This window comes from Odocoileus virginianus, chromosome 4 (genome assembly GCF_023699985.2).
Source record: "Odocoileus virginianus isolate 20LAN1187 ecotype Illinois chromosome 4, Ovbor_1.2, whole genome shotgun sequence".
Lineage (NCBI taxonomy): Eukaryota > Metazoa > Chordata > Mammalia > Artiodactyla > Cervidae > Odocoileus > Odocoileus virginianus.
In genome coordinates this window covers 87700693-87715861 of record NC_069677.1, presented here as the reverse complement: position 1 = coordinate 87715861, position 15169 = coordinate 87700693, and the positions used below count along the sequence as shown (strand labels likewise).

General features: G+C 42.8%; 1 non-coding gene across 1 annotated transcript; it reads left to right on the top strand.

Moving 5' to 3' along the window:
• The first annotated feature begins 6030 nt into the window (after positions 1-6030).
• On the top strand, positions 6031-6132 carry LOC139034906 (U6 spliceosomal RNA). Its single transcript, XR_011487480.1, has one exon. It is a non-coding gene; the product is annotated as a U6 spliceosomal RNA (small nuclear RNA).
• The last annotated feature ends 9037 nt before the right edge of the window (positions 6133-15169 follow it).

The window sequence follows — 15169 nt, the reverse complement described above, 5'->3', positions numbered from 1 at the left end:
CTAATCACTTGGTACTCAATTGGTGTAGTTTATACATCGGACTTTCCTGGTGGCTCAAATGGTAAGGAGTCTACCTGCAATGCAGGAGACCCAGGTCTGATCCCTGGCTTGGGAAGATCCCCTGGAGAAGGAAATGGCAACCTTCTCTCGTATTCTTACCTGGAAAATCCCATGGACAGAGGAGCCTGGCGGGCTACAGTCCATGGCATCACAAAGGAGCTGGATACGACTGAGTGACTGAATAGAGATACATACATGGTGGCTTTCCTGGTGGCTCAGATGGAAACAAATCTGCCTACAATTCAGGAGACCTGGTTCCATCCCTGGGTCAGGAAGACTCCCTGGAGAAGGGAAGGGCTACTCACTCTAGTATTCTTGCTTGGAGAATCCCATGGGCAAGAGGAGGCTGGCGGGATACAGTCCATGGAGTTGCAAAGAGTAGGGCATGACTGATCAACTAACACATACACACAGAGGGCTTCCCAAGTGGTGCTAGTGGTAAAGAACCCCCCTGCTAAACGGGAGGCATGAGACATGGGTTCGACCCCTGGGTCAGGAAGATCCCCTGGAGAAGGGCATGGCAACCCAACTCAGTATTCTTGCCTGGAGAATCCCGTGGACAGATGAGCCTGGTGGGCTGCCGTCCATAGAGTCACAAAGAGTCAAACAAGACTGAAGCAACTTAGCACACATGTGCATACATAGAGCTCAGGTAAGTAAGTATTAGTCGCTCAGTTGTGCCTGACTCTTTGTGACCCCACGGACTACAGCCCACAAGACTCCTCTGTCCCCGAGACTTTACAGGCAAGGATACTGGAGTGGGTTGCCATTTCCTTCTCCAGGGGATCTTCCTGACCCAGGGATCGGACCCGGGTCTCCTGCACTGCAGGCAGATTCTTCACTAAAGTCTAAATACTTAAAGGAAACTCCCCAGGATTAGACCCTCCCCCAGCTCTCCCGCTGACTCCTGCAGTTGGAGCCCACTTCTTGTCCCGACCGCTGCCCCTGCTCATGGTCATTCCCAACTGGATGAGACTACAAACTTCTGCCTTGCTTCCCAGGGCCATTTTGTCTTGGATCCGAGTTTTCCCAGCCTTCCTTTCTATGTCCTTCCTTCTACTATCAGATCACTGCCTCCCACCGATGTCAGAAAAAAAAAAATAGCCTGGCTGAAATCACATTCATATAGTACTATCCCCACTCCTTTGACTTTTGCCTGGTTTTTCTGCTTCAAGATTGGTGTCCTTCTGAAAAGGACACTCAGAGAACTAATTTCTATCCCATGTATCATAACTTAATGTGACACTGCTTCTCTAATATTAAGTGCAATGTGCTGTCACTAAATGTACTCACAGCTGCCAATTTTCATGTGTATCTGAAGAGCTGGAATTGGAAATGCTTCCTTTAATAGGATGCTTTTATCTGACTAATATCCACTTACCACTCTAGATGAGAATGTGGTCTCTAATCCCCACAAACTGGGGGCAGATTCTTAACCTGTGGGCTACACAGGGATGTGTGTTCATTTACTCCTTGGGGAGAAATAAATGCATTTCTATGTGGTATGTTCCCAACTTCCTTCACTAGCCTTTATTTATAGGTCAGTTTACTGAACTCCTTAAATGACTGAGGTGAGACATTTTGATTCACCTCCTTTGAGATACATGAAAATAAAGGAAAGAATTGTCAAATTTCATCCAAGTTTTCTTCTCTGGAAAATGGTGTCCAATACATACAATGTTTATATGTCGGCTGTAAAATAAAATGTCAAGTGTATTTATGTTGTGCGATAATTTTGGCAAAGTCATGGATTTATAAGGAAATAGTATTGCACTCAATGAGAGAAAAAACTTTCTAACAACTGAAGCTGTGGAACATCAAGTAAGTTGGCCGGGGATTCATAAGCACCCTCCCTTGCCCCCCATCCCCAACCAGGGTTGGCTGGTCCCTAGGGATTCAGAGGATGCAAACATAGCCTGAGGCGATTTAAACTAGATCTACTTTTGGATTCTTCTACTTTGACAGCTAAGACTCCAAGGTAACCAAGCGCAAGAAAAAAGTTACATAACATTCCAGACAAACAAAACAAAAATGCCATTTTCAAAGGTATCCTCAGATGACTCCTGTTGAAGAATCTAAAGTCTTGCATAAATATTTTCTTTTCCATGTGGGTTTATCATTCTGCCTCTGCCTCATCCCTCAGTTCTGTCTCATGACCACCTTCCTCATCATCTGTACCAGCGAATGAGAGGAGCAGCTGAGTCTTCCTTGTTCCTTGCCCTAAGCCTGTCTCAGGTGGGATGGGGGATGGCAGAGCTGATGGTAGATTTATGTAACGCCTACATTCATGGTATGTTCCCAGATGCTTCAGTGGCAAGATAAAAAGGCAATAAATTATATTGCCTGCCTTCTTTTTCCCATTCTCCTGACTACTTTTCTTTTTTTGGACATTTACCCCTTTAAAAAGGTCAACAAGATTTAAGTATCAACATAAAAGACCAATTTTATCTCCCTTCCCATTCCAACTTGCTATGATATTATGATTTTTATAGGTTCCTGTGACTGTGCAGATGATAGATCTATCACTGACCAGGAAGCAGGACATGTCTGGGTTTTTTCTTAATCTCTGAGAGTCTTACTTCCCCACAAAATGCCCTTGATGCCTCAGTCCCGGGCTGGGTGGATTGTTGTTCTGTCTGGTGCAGTATGCCTAAGTTTTTCTGCTCAAAGTTATCCCTCTATTCTGCTGGCTACCCTCCTCCATAGAGGATGGGCTCACAGAGACGCTAATCCACTGGCGTTTCTTTCCTTTTTACCGAGACACAAGTGGCCTCATTAACTAGCCACAAGTACGTGCTGGGTTATTTATGGGGCTTCCATGGTGTCTCAGATGGTAAAGGGTCTGCCTGGAAGATAGCCCGGGGAAGGGAATGGCTACCCACGCCAGTATTCTTGCCTGCAGAATTCCATGGACAGAGGAGCCTGGTGGCCACAATACAAAATCTATTTATAGATTTTTTTTCTTTCTTTCTTTCTTAGAACCTGATGAAGGCTCTCATGTAAAAGGAAAGACTTGAGACTTCTGGTTGTAGCTCTGACACAAAAGAGCTCAGAAATTATTCTATCCTGACAAGAAAAGGTTGAACCTTTCTCTTGGGAAATCAATGACATTTTTTGGAGCCAGGAGAGAATTGAGGGTGTGAAAGATCTCCTTATGTCTCTGGCAAAGGGAGGGGAAGAGTAATCTTTCTGGAATGTGTCCACAACAAAACCCTCTGCTCCATGGGAAAAAGCCTTGCTAGAGTCACATCACAGCTAGGGGAAGGGTGTTCCTCCCACTACAACACCCTCTAAACTTCCTATCTCCTTAGATAGGGGATAAAAAATCACGGTCAAAAATGATAATGTCTTCAAGGGAAAATGCTGGGAATCCTGCAGCCAGGAGAGTAGGGCCGGGGTGGACCAGTGGAGGATCACTTGTGAAGGTCACAGGTCCCAGACACAGACCCATGAAGAGACAAAGATTTATTCATGAGGCTTTAGAATACCTCTCCTCCCCAATATCTTACCCCCAGTAGGATCCAGTGTAGTAGCAGCGGAACAGCACCGAAAAAGCTGACACAGACGCGGGAAAGCCCAAAGTCAAGAGAAAAGAAAGTGTCAATCGGCCAGTGGTGTCCGACTCTTTGTGACCCCACGGACTGCAGCCCACCAGGCTCCTCCGTCCATGGATTCTCCAGGCAAGAGCACTGCAGTGGGTAGCCATTCCCCTCTCCAGAGGATCTTCCTGACCCAGGGATCGAATCCGGGTCTCCTGCATTGCAGGCAGTTTCTTTCTGGTCTGAGTCACCAGGGAACCCCCAAAGTCAGAGGAGACAAAGGCAGGAACTAGAGGCACCTGAGACCTCCACCAGTTCCTGCCTCGCATGGGAGAGCAAACACTAAATGAGGAGACAAAGGCAGGAACTAGAGGCACCTGAGACCTCCACCAGTTCCTGCCTTGCATGGGAGAGCAAACACTAAATGAGTGAGCGAAAGTCGCTCCGTCCTGTCTGACTCTTTGCGACCCCATGGACTATACAATCCATGGACTTCTCCAGGCCAGAATACTGGTGTGGGTAGCCTTTCCCTTCTCCAGGGGATCTTCCCAACTCAGGGACTGAATCCAGGTCTCCCATGTTGCAGGCTGATTCTTTACTAGCTGAGTCACAAGGGAAGCCTTAACACTAAATAAACACAGTCAAACTCCTAGCAATACAACACAATCAAAAATGGACAGAAGACCTAAATAGACATTTCTCCAAAGAAGGCATCCAGATGGCTAAAAGCACGTGAAAAGATGCTAAACATCATTAATTCTTGCAGAAACGCAAATCAGTTCTACAATGAGGTATCACCTCACACCAGTCAGAATGGCCATCATCAAGAAACCTACAAACAACAAATGCTGGAAAGGGTGTGGAGAAAAGGGAACCCTCTTACACTGTTGGTGGGAATGTGAATCGGTGCAGCACCTATGGAGAACAGTATGGAGGTTCCCTTAAAAAAAAAAAAAAGAATATAGAGCTACTATGTCATCCAGTAATCCCACTCCTGGATGTTTATTCAAAGAAAATCATAATTCAAAAAGATTAGCGCAGCCCTATTTACAGGACATGGAAACAACCTAAATGACCACTGATGGAAGAATAAATAATGAAGATGCAGTCCATATGTACAGCAGAAGGTTACTCAGCTGTAAAGAAGGATGAAATCATGCCATTTGCAGCAATACAGATGGAAGTCAGTGAGACTCGAAAAGACAAATATCATATGATATCGCTTATATGTGGAATCTAAAAGAAAGGCTACAAACAAACTTATTTACAAAACAGAAGCCGAGTCAGGAATGACATTCATGGTTACCAGGGGATAAGTGTGGGGAGGGATGAACTGGGAGACTGGGATTGACATATACACAACTACTATATGTAAAATAGGTAGCTAATAAGAACCTACTGCAGGGCGCAGGGAGCTCTATTCAATACTGCGTAATCACCTATACGGGGATCTAAAACAGAGTGGCTCTGTAACTGATTCACTTTGTGGTACAGCAGAAACTAACATAACACAGTAAACCAACTATACTGCAATAGAAATTGATTTTATAAAAAGATGATCACACATTTTCATACTAAAGATCTATTTACCCTAATGCCTGTTAACTAATACAACATATTTGGCTTTCCATGAAAATTACAAGGTATGTCAGAAAGCAAAAAAACAAAAACAAAAAAGAACCAAAGTCTGAAGAGAAAAAGAAGCTTCAGAACCCAGACTCAGATGTAATATACATGTTGGAATTATTAAAACAAGTAATTTAAAATATCTATATTTAATACGTTAGGAGTGCTAATGGAAAAAGTACGCAACCTGCAAGAACAGATGGTAAATATAAGCAGAGAGAAGGAAACACATGTGGTAAGTAGACATGTATAATGAAATCACTTTGCTGTACACAGAAAGTATCACAACGTTGTAAAAAAACTGTATCTCAGAAAAAAAGAAGAAAATAATATTAAGAGACACATGCCCATGTTTACAAAACAAGGGAAACTAAGAAGTGTCTATATTTTGCCAACACGTTACACACAACTCTTACACATAATGGGAAAAATTAAAATCAGTAGCTGCAGAAAAAGAACAGCTGGAAATCAAAAAACAGTAACAGAAATGAAGAATGCCTTTGATGGGTTCATTAGTAGACTTGGTGCTGTCCAGGAAAGATTCACCGAGCTGAAGATAGGTCAACAAAAACTTTCCAAACTGAAATGCAAAGACTAAGAGGAGTAAAAATGAAGAGAACAGAACATTGACGAGTTGTGAGATGATTTCAAAAGGTATAATATGTGTGTAATAGAAGGAGATGAGAGAGACGATGGAATAGAAGCAACAGGTGAGGTATTAATAGCCAAGAACTTCCCAACAGTAAAGAAAAGTACAAAACCACAGATCCAGGAAGATCAGAGAACACAAAGCAGAATAAGAAGCAAGCAAACTCTGCTTGCTTGCTCCAATGGGAATGTACAGAGAAGATAAGCAAGGCTCCTGTGCAAGGATGGTGAACACATCCATGAAGAGCTGCATACACTTTTGTGACTAGAGTTAATGATGCATGTGTGCAGGCTCAGTCACACAGTTGTGTCCGACTCTTTGTGACCTCACAGACTGTAGCCCACCAGGCTCCTCTGTCCATGGAATTCCCCAGGCAAGAATGTTGGGAGTGGGCTGCCATTTCCTTCTCCAGGGGATCTTCTTGACTCAGGGATAAAACCCACATCTGCATTTCCTGCCTTGGCAGATGGATTCTTTACCACCTGGGAAGCCCATAGTTAATAATACTGTGTTGCATATTGGAAAGCTGCTCAGAGAGTAGGTTTTTAAAGTTCTCATCAATAAGAAAAAAAAATAACTCTGTATATGGTGATGGATGTTAACTAGATTTACTGTGATGATCATTTGGCAATATATACAAATATTGAACCACTACATCGTATACCTGAAACTAATATGATGCCGTATATCAATTCCACCTCAATTAAAAATGAAAAAAGCAAATGAATGTATCTAGGTAAATCATATTCAAACTTCAGTAAACCAAAGACAAGAGAAAGTCTTGAAAGCAAGAGATTTGGGTTTCAACAGAAAAGGGTAGAGTCCTACCTGTCCTGATTACTAGTTAATCATTACTGGACTTTACCTCTTTTAAACATTGCTGGTTTTCTCTTTATATAAAGGGAGAAAAGGTTCATATAAAAATACTTTTTTATAGGTATTGCATTCTTTTTTATATAAATAAAGAGCAAATGAGGTCATAAATGTATGAGGAAGCACTTTTTTAAAAACAGCAATCTCTAAATATGAAAAGTGTCAATCATTAATGAATTGCATCCTCATCACTCTTTTCAGGACCTTGAAATGAGCTTTCTCAGCAAGGAGAATCCTGGAATTACAAGGCATTACCTTAATGGATATAAAATTGGATATTGTTTTTGGCTTAGATGAGAGTGAAACCGATGCCTTCAAGGTAAAGTTCATGCAAAAGGTGAGAGGACAGTAAGATGCACACTCATGAGATAAATGGGTAGGGTAGGCATAAACTACGGAGAAGGCAATGGCAACCCACTCCAGTATTCTTGCCTGGGAAATCCCATGGACGGAGGAGCCTGGTGGGCTGCAGTCCATGGGGTCTTGCAGAGTCGGACATGACTGAGCAACTTCACTTTCACTTTTCACTTTCATGCATTGGAGAAGGAAATGGCAACTCACTCCAGTATTTTTGCCTGGAGAATCCCAGGGACAGGAGCCTGGTGGGCTGCCATCTATGGGGTCACACAGAGTCAGACACGACTGACGTGACTTAGCAGCAGCAGCAGCAGCAGGCATAAATTAACTGAGATGCTTTGGAATCAGCAGGAAATAAATATATCCTGATACAGATATATCTGTAACTATATCTATAGAAATATCAGGATTCCCAGGGAGGTATCTGAAAACAACAAATTTTAACTTTTTCAGCTCCCTAGAGCAAAAATATATCAGCAGCAGAACTATTAGAAAAACAGGCTCTTGCAAGTAAGAGGAATTGACATATACACATTTGCATTGAGCATTAGAATTTACAAAACACGTTTACAAGCATTGTACCATTTGGGTTTCATAACCAAGGGCATTTAGACTCCAATAAATTAAGAGATTTTCTGACTTTGCTTGACATCAATCATGGTTGAATAATTATTTTCTCTGCCTGCATCTTTTAAATTCAGAACCAAATAGCTAATGAAATTGCTTTTCTATATGGATAAAAGGTAGCAGTGATAAGCACAGAAAATTTTCATGTAGACATTTTTAAAAATTTCAGGATAATACCCAAGTGAATTATTTATATAGCATTTAGCTTATAAAGTGGTTTTGTGCAATGATCACATTTTATGCTTGTCCTCACCCTTGTAAGATTGGCAGGGACCACTGAACTCATTCTGATTTCAATGAGACGTCCGGGGACAGCCTGGACAGTGAAGTCCTGCCCTGCAACTACTGAATCCCAGGGATGGGAATCAGAGACTCTGAGACTTCTGACCCCAAACCTGCCTCAGTCAGTGCAGGCTTACAAAGTACCACAGACTGATGGCTTATCAACAGCAGACATTTATTCCTTACATTTCTGCAGGCTGGATGTCCGATACCAGGGCACCGGCGTGATCAGGGTCTAGTTGCAGACTGCCAACTTTTGACTATGTCCTTGTATTGTGGAAAAAGGAGATCGGGAGTTCCTTTAGAAGGGCACTGATTCCATTCATGAGGGCCCCACCCTCATGACTTAATTCCCTCCCAGAACCCCGCCCCCACAACTCCATCAAACTGGGGCTCAGATTTCAACCTATAAATTTTGCAGGGACACAGACATCCAGTCATTTGCACAACCCCATGTTGGCTTTTTATTTCACTTTGCTTGTCATCTGTTTTCTCTGTCACTAAAACACTCCTCATTCTCACTTACTTCACTCTGTATGAAAGTCTCTAGGTCCATCCCCATCTCTGGAAATCACACAATTTTGTTCCTTTTTATGTCTGAGTAAATATTCCATTCTGTGTGTGTGTGTGTGTGTGTGTGTGTATACACACACACATATATATAAGGCACTCCACGTCTTCTTTATCCATTCATCTGTTGATGGACATTTAGGTTGCTTCCACGTCCTGGCTATTGTAAAGAGTGCTACAGGAAACACTGGGGTGTATGTATCTTTGGGAATTATGGATTTCTCCAGGTGTATATGCCCAGGCGTGTATATGGAATCTAGAAAAATGTACAGATGAACTAATTTGCAGAGTGAAAATAGAGACACAAATGTAGAGAAAAAAATGTATGGGTCCTAAGAGGGGAAGCGGGGAGTGGGATGAATTGAAGTGGGATGAGGCCCAAACTCTTAACTGACCCTCATCTCTCTTTTCTCTCCCAAGTGCCTTTACACGGGCTTCTGCTTTCTGCTCCCCACAGTTCATCTAACCAAGACAATACCTGATTCCTAGTGGATTTCAAGAGATGGGGATTGACATGTACACACTACCGTATATAAAATAGATAGCTAATGAGAACCCACTGTACAGCACGGGGAAACTATCGGTGATCCTTGGTGAGCTAAGTGGGAAGAAAATCCAAAAAAGAGCAGGTGTGTGTATACATACAGCTGATTCACTTTTCCATACAGCAGAAGCTAACACGACATTGTAAAGCAACTGTACTCCGGTATTTTTTTAAAAAAAGAACACTCCTCATTTAATTTTAATTTAATCTTCACAACGCAAAAGAGGTAGTTTTACCTTCACTCACTTCAACATTTTAATTTCACCCGCTTCTTTGACATCATGAATCAAATCCACTTCTTTGACAACTTATTTAAGAAAGAAATCCTTTCAGTTTTCCTCCCCATCATGCTTTTAAAAGTTGTCTCTGAAAATGGCTGTTGTAATCATTGGTGGATAATTTGCTTAAGGTTAAATCTCCTGGCTTGTTCAACATCTTCATCAAAGGCTTCTTCTTTTTTCTCTTCTTGGAGATCTAAATGCAGGAATCTACTTCCATCAGCATCTCTTCCAATGCACCCCTTCTGCTCTGTTAGTGCTAAGGCTCAGAATCCAGTTATTGGAATCTGACTGCATTTTGCCTCAAATAGGAGTCCAGGCTACAAATGATGTGCCCCACATTTCTCAAATCACACAAAGGTGACAGCAAATTTCTTTAAATTTGTAGAATTTATTGACTTTTTGAGTTCCAAAACAAATTTGATCAATCCTGTTAGGCCTTTACATTATGATTGCTCTCTACACCAGAGGATTTCCTCCCTGATTCGACAGATCTCAGCCGTGTTGAGACATAATCATGCCTCCACACGGCAGCTAATTCAATATCAGTTAAGCTGCATGAAAATTGAATGTTCTTTCTAACTGACTACATCACTTTACAACACTGCTGGATTACGTTCTCATGTCACCTCTGAGTCATTCAACCATCCATCAGTGTCGTCTCAGGGGGCACCGTAGCCAGCCCTGAATTAGGAGGAAAGTGTTGATGGCAGATCTTAGTGTCCGAGGCGTGTTAACGTTATGTGCTAACTTATTAGCAAAAGGCTTAGTGAACTGTGGCACTGACAGGCATTTTGAATGCCACAGATCTTTCCAGTGGTGATGGGCAGAATTGATAGACTTTTGTGCAGTATTAAAAAGTGTTGCCGTATCTCATTTTTTTAAAGGCTAATGGAACATTTGTAGAGCATTCATGGAAAAGACCCTGATGCTGGGAAAGATTGAGGGCAGGAGGAGAAGGGGACAACAGAGGATAAGATGGCTGGATGGCATCACCAACTCAGTGGACATGAGTTTGGGTAAACTCCAGAAGTTGGTGATGGACAGGGAGGCCTGGCCTGCTGCAGTCCATGGGTTCGCAGAGTCAGACACGGCTGAGCAACTGAACTCAACTGAACGTGGAGTTCACAATCTCTCTATTCATGTTTTTTTTTTCCTTTGATTCTCCTGATAATATATGGGAGTAGATTCGAGGGGAAGATTAAAGAGGGGTCTGCCGGGATGGAGTTGGGAAGAGGCGTACTGGACACCAGCCCCAGGGACAGGGAGCCACAGGTCTGCCTGGCCCTTCTTTCCTCCTCCGTCACTCGCTGCATTAGGTCAGCTTCAGCTTGACACCCTGCAGACAGATCCTCCTTTAAAATTGCTTTGATGGCATTCATTCATTCATTTTCTAATTGGAATATAATTGCTTTACAATGGTGCGTTAGTTTCTGCTGTCCAACATGAATCAGCTATATGCGTACATATGTCCCCTCCTAACCCACTCCCCCACCTCTAGATCATCACAGCACCGAGCTGAGCTCCCTGTCCGATACAGCAGCTTCCCACTGGCCATCTCTTTTACACGTGGTAGTGTATACAAAAGTGAAAGTGAAAATGACCAGTCCTGTCCCACTCGTTGTGACCCCAAGGACTGTAGCCCACCAGGCTCCTCTGTCCGTGGAATTCTCCAGGCAAGAATGCTGGAGTGGGCTGCCATTCCCTTCTCAAAGAGGGGTCTTTCCAACCCAAGGATGGAACCCAGGTCTCTTGTGTTGCAAGCAGATTCTTTACCAACTGAGCCACCAGGAAAGCCAGTCCTATATGTCAGTCCTAATCTGCTAGTTCATCCCCGCCTGTCCTTGGGTTGTGTTTGTTATTCATCTTTTGAGGGTTAAAGGCATTAAGGAACTGATAAAATCTATTGATCTATTCCCTAGGAAATATACATATGTCTCCTCCATTTTACATACAATTTCAGAAAGCTGATTTTTGGGAAACAGATTTCAGCCATTTCATATCACTTCAGTTTCTTACATGGGACAGCTCTTCCGTTTTACAGCTTCTTGTTACCTACACACCAGGGATAGAAGTGAAATAACAAAGGAACTTAAGTCAAGAGTTCACTATGCTATGTCCTCCAGGAATCTCTAGAATTAATATCCTGAACACCTGCATTCAAGACTGACTTAAACACTGGAAATGCTATCAACAGAGATAATAAGATCCCAGAAGGCTGTGGAGGAAACAAAACACCTAGTTTATTGCTGTGAGTTGTCTGCACGAGGCCTCATTGCCACTTCTGTTTAGCAGCTGTGTTTCCCATCCCTTTGACTGGAGAGATAGACCCAGTGTACAATATGCAATTCCAGGAGCACCTCAGGCTAAAGGGGAGACAAGCTGTTTTAGCATGAATGTGTAAATACACTGCACATTCAAGGATAAAGCATAATTTATTTCCATGACATTTACCCCTTCGAGATGCTCAGTCGCAATAGCCTTCGGTATGTGGGCTTGAACTATTTAATTTCATGGTCAGTCACTTGAGTGGACAGGGGTGGAAGATTTGATCTCTCCTTTGGGTAAATCTAATTTCCTCTTTTAAAGGCTGAAAGTTCAATTTTCATTTCCCCAGGGTTGGAGCCCTGGAAATGATACCCAATCAAGTCACCCGAAATGTAAGTTTACCTTATTTACAAAGAAGGAGGGCGCCCCGGAGAAAGAAAAACTGACCTTTCATCAGATGGTTCCACAGCTATAAACACTGAGTTCCCACTCACTCTCCAACTGACCAGGAGGCTCTGGGTCAGTTGCTCATATAAAATCAGATTTAAACATTCTGTTTTCAAAGGAGCACATTTATTAACACAGTGAATTATTGGATCAGTGTTTTCACTCTGACCCCTTCAATCTAGATTCACCACATCTTTTATCAAATCAACCCGTTATTTATTTGGAGTTTGTTGACAAACAGGCAAGGAAGAAGAAAACAAGAGTAGGAAAAAAAGCAAGGGGAGATAAAGTATCAGTTAACCATCTGAAATGAGCATGCAAATTCTGATTTTATAATCTCACCTGCTGGGCATAATTTAATTGAAATCCATGCTGGTCAACAGGGATTTCATTTAAAGGCTCCCTCCCCCCAAATATCTAAATATGGGTGGGACACCTCCTACAGTCTTTTGAAAACATTTGGAAGCCAAAAGTACGATGTGATTCAAATAAATATAAGTTTGGTAGTTCCATCACACACACACATATGCACACGCATGCTCGGTTGTTCCATGCAAGTTATGCAGAATGACAAAAATAAGCGATTGATCCTTGAGGCACATTTAATTTAGGTCCCTTCACTTTGAAAATTGCCTTAATTTTTCACGTCACATTTAGCGGGCAATCATCTGTCACCCAGTCTAATAACATTGGGTACATTTTATAATTAGGCATAAAGGAAATCTTTTTGCCAAGCCCCAAAATTAAGTTTGTGCTGCAACATTATACAGACAGCCTTTTCTGGGTGGTTCACACTGTGCGTTTCCCGTTGCCTTGACAACTGTCTGGCTGGGCCCGCTCTGCTTGGAGAATGAGGATGCCTTTGCCTGATGAAATTCCTCAGAAATGATAATGAACCTTAAGCAAAATGATACCGACCCCAGTAGGTTTGGATATAAAAATAGAAAATTCTGCCTAAATTGCATTATTATCAATTCTAATTTTTTAAAAAAAACAGGATAAGATTAGCAGTCAGTAATACTACAAAGCCAGGGTAGATTGTGTGAGGCATGGTGGTGTGCAGTGGACAAAATTTATGTGACTCGTTAAGGCTTCTGTTAGCTTTGTCACAATATAATCAGCGCACACAAACCTGACGTTTTATTACGTCAGTACAAGTAAGGCATAAGAGAAAAACGAAGGCCCTCCTTCTGTTTGGTCACAAATACCCACCAACTCCATCTGTCATTTTGTTTAAGTGTGTTCCCACTTTTGTCTTTTAGGACAGTGAGCCTGTGACACTTTGGTCTGGGACACTCTGACCCTATATGCATGTGTGTGTGCTAAGTTGCTTCAGCTGTATCTGACTCTTTGCGACCCTGTGGACCATGATCCACCAGGTTCCTCTGTCCATGGGATTCTCCAGGCAAGAAGACTGGAGTGGGTAGCCATGCCCTCCTCTAGGGGATCTTCCCGATCCAGGGCTCAAACCCACCTCTCTCATGTCTCCTGAATTGGCAGTTAGGTTCTTTACCACTGGAACCACCTGGGAAGTTCTATATACAATTTGGTTTTTTTTTTTCCTCCCTTATAATTTGAAACTTGGTAGAAAGAGATGGGCTTGCCAGGTGGCACAGTGGTAAAGAATCTGCCTGCCGATGCAGGAGACATACGAGACTTGGGTTGGATCCCCGGGTCAGGAAGATCCCCTGGAGGAGGGCATGGCAACCCACTCCAGTATTCTTGCCTGGAGGATCCTGTGGACAGAGGAGCCTGGTGGGCTACATCCATGGGGTCACAAAGAGTCAGACATGACTGAGCACAGAAAGAGATGAAGACCAAGAATTGTGGGAACAGAGTCACAGTAATGGCAGGGTTTTAAAAACTTCTATTATTGAAGGTCTTAAGACTATGCTGGACTTTCTTTTTCTCAAATCTGATACCTTTAAAGTTTCCCTAACTTTCTAGAATTTTCCAGTATCTTCCTTCCCAGAATTAAAAACATGTATTCTCCCTCCCTCTCTCTTGTTTTTTTTTTTTTTTTGGTTGTTGCAGCTTCAATTTAGCCAGAATTGCTTTTTGTTCCTTGCAACGAGGAGAAAATTTTCCCTTATAGTATATGTGCAAAATTTATACTGATTTTTTTTTTTTTTTACAATTTCTTTGGAGCAAGATTGTCCTCCTAGTTCGTGAGCTTCCTGGAGAGAGACATTATCTTTCTCACTCCCATCTAAAGTACTAGTGTAAGACCCCCCTGACATGGAGGGTCTTCAATGTATGCTTGGTGAGTAAAAGCAATTGTTTCCCAAAGTGCCACAAAGCTAGCAGCTTAAAACACAGTACCCCTTGTTACCTGGCAGTTCTGTAGGTCAGAAGTCCACGCACAGCTTGAGTTAGCTAGTTTTCTGCTCCAGGTCTCACAGCCTGAAACCAAGGTATCAGCCAGACTGTGTTCCTTTCTAGAGGCTTTGGGTATGAGTCTGCTTCCAAACTCATCTGGTTGTTGGCTGTCTTAAGTTCCATGGGTTGCAGGACTGAGGTTCCTGCTTCTTTGCTGCTCATCTGTTATTGGCTGTCTTAAGTTCCATGGGTTGCAGGACTGAGGTTCCTGCTTCTTTGCTGCTCATCTGTTATTGGCTGTCTTAAGTTCCATGGGTTGCAGGACTGAGGTTCCTGCTTCTTCGCTGCTCACCTGTAGGGGTCCAATCGCAGCTCCTAGAGGCCCCACTTTTATCCTGTGGCTCTCTTCCTCCATCTTCAAAACCAGCAACGACAGACCATGCCTTCCCATGCTTCCAGTCTCTCCATCCTCCTCTTCTGCTGTGTGTCTCTGACTTTCTCTTTGCACTTAAGGGCTCATATGATTACATTGGGCTTCCTTGATGGCCTAGACCATAAAGAATACACCTGCAATGCAGGAGACATGAGTTTGATCCCTGGGTTGGGAAGATCCCCTGGAGGAGGGCATGGCAACCCCCTCCAGTAATCTTTCCTGAGATATCCCATGGACGTGAGGAGCCTGGCAGGCTACAGTGAAGGGGTCAGGAAGAGTTGGACATGACTGAGCGAC